We start from the raw sequence: 2,684 nt of genomic DNA, 5'->3' as shown, positions 1-2,684 counted from the left end.
GACCTTGTGGTTAGCAGCCCAATTTGTAATCCATTATGCTACTAAGGCTTCTTGGGTTTAAGAGTAGAGGCTTTTACATCAGGACTTGAGACTTCCATTTAATGAAACCTTGGGAAATTCATAAATTAGTTCTATTTCCTGATCTGTAAAATAAAAATAATAACTGTGTGTTCATTGGTTGTTATGAAGATTAAAAAGCTATTTCTTTCAGAGTACTTAGTATCATATCATACCTGCTAGAGATTAAACAATGAATATATTGTATTTAAGTATTCTACTTTGTCCAGGGCCGGGTTTGTTGCTCTCCTAATTGTGCAAATAGAGGTTTCACAGTCTCCCACACTTTCTTGTAATTTATATAGATATGGAACACCTTTTCTATATTCCATGTATGTATGCATTTTAAGTTTTCTGTCATCCTTAATATTAGATACAAAATAACAAAGTCCTCTTAAGTTCTAAAAAAATAATATTTTGTTGATAAATCTATTTGTCATTGATATATAGCAGTTCCTGAGTTACAAATGAGATCCTTTATTAACTCTGTTTTTAAGTCTATAAATGCAATTTGTAGGTGAGTCAGAACAGGTGAGTACAGTTTTTATTTAGCCTTACTTTAGTGTGATAAAAGGCTCAAAGCATTTTAATGATTTTAAAGTTGCACATGCAACAAATGAAAGAGATCATGATGAAAAATTTGTTGCAAGTAGCACTGGACTGCTAACCTCAAGTTCAAGTTCACTTGCTGTTCCTTTTCTGGGATAAGAATGAGGTTTTTCACGCTCGTCAAGATTTATAGCCATAGAAACCCTATACAGTGTCACTATGAGTCAGAACCAACTAGATGGCACTTAATAACAACCATAGGGGCTGGCTAAATCTTTTCAAAGTGAGGGCAAACTTACATAACATTAAGGTATTGCCCTGTACAGGATTATTATGAGTCAGAATCTACTGGGTGGCAATTAACAAAAACAACAAGTTGTTAGCCCTAAATCAGCATTTGTAATCTGGGAACTGCTGTAATTCAACTACATATAAAACCACATGTGATTTATTCTTCCAGACTATCTTTTACATTTATAATCTATACCATTTGCACTTTATGATGTGATTATCTGCCTTAATTTCTAACAAACATTGTTCTTTGGGACATTCATCTCCTGTCTCCACAGTAAACACAGCCTTCATGTTCTCTTCTGAGCTTGTTTTAGGACGTCCTTTCTTTCATCATTTAGGCATATATTACTTGGGGATACTTGCCTTCAGTTCTCCCCAGTAATTTAACAGCAGTCTCTTTCATTTCCTGTTCTAGGGGACTTCAAAAAGTATGTGGAAGAATTCCATTGTCTTTTAACTCAATGTTTCCCTGTCTTTTTCTCTGTGAACTATTACAGGAAAAAAGGGGGAAGGGAGAATCTTAGCCAGTTTTCTAGGAACACAATGATCTAGGACTTCAGAGAATTTTATGTATTGAGAGTCATAAACACCCCTATAGATTATTTTAGACAATCCCCTACAGTTGAACATGAGAATCAGAGGACCAGAATTTACTGGGCTTTATAAGAACAAGGTCCAAGGAAGAATCCATATTCTTCTCATGGTACCTAGTTAGAAAAATGTGTTAGGATTGTTTTCCTTGCTTTCCTGGTTTCTAATCACCCATTCTTCTTGATCAACTGTCAACACTCGCTGAAGCAGTAGTCAAGAGATTAGACGACATATTGCATTGGGCAAATCTGCTGTACAGGAACTTTTTAAAGTGTTGAAGAGCAGAGATGTCAGCTTGAGGACTAAGGTGCGCCTGACCCAAGCCATGGTATTTTCAATAACCTCATATGGATGTGAAAGCTGGACAGTGAATAAGGAAGACCGTAGAAGAATTTATGCCTTTGAGTTGTGGTGTTGGAGGAGAATACTGAAAGTGCCATGGACTACCAAAAGAACCAATAGATCTGTTTTGGAAGAAGTGCAGCCAGAGTGCTCCTTGGAGGCCAAGATGGCTAAGCTTCGTCTCTCATACTTGGGACATATTGTCCGGAGGGAACAGTCGCTGGAGAAGGATGTCATGCTGGGTAAGGTGGAGGGTCACAGAAAAAGAGGAAGACCCCCAACGAGATGGATTGGCCAGGTGGCATCATTGATGGCATCAAGTGTGGCAGTGGTGGTGACGTTGGCCCAGGATCGGACATTGTTTCATTCTGCTGTGCATGGGGTTGCTATGAGTCGGTTCCGACTCGATGGCACCTGACAACAACAGATCACCCATTGGAGTCCTGATGTGGAGCTGTGGGTTAATGTGCTGGACTGCAAAGTCAGTTTGAACAGTAAGGTTGGCGGTTCAAGCTCACCAGCCGCTCCTTGGAAACCCTATGCAGGTTTGCTATGGGTCATAACCAACTTTACAGCACTTAACAATAACAACAATCACCCATTAGGAAATTTGTTACTTCGAATTTGTTTCTTTACCTTCCACATCTTTCCTCAGTCTTTACAACATATCTGAGAAAACTTAACCATCAGTGCTGTAAAAGATCTAGATAAAAAAGTTACATAATATCTTAGAAACTTATAATGACATTTATAGTACTCCCCATAGTCATATTTATATTATGAATTGAAGATTACATTTCTAAGTACAGAATTTCATATAATAGAAATAGGTTTGTATGGAGGTTATAGGG

Source organism: Chrysochloris asiatica, unplaced genomic scaffold (genome assembly GCF_000296735.1).
Source record: "Chrysochloris asiatica unplaced genomic scaffold, ChrAsi1.0 scaffold00033, whole genome shotgun sequence".
Taxonomy (NCBI): Eukaryota; Metazoa; Chordata; class Mammalia; order Afrosoricida; family Chrysochloridae; genus Chrysochloris; species Chrysochloris asiatica.
This window is presented reverse-complemented; position numbering follows the sequence as displayed.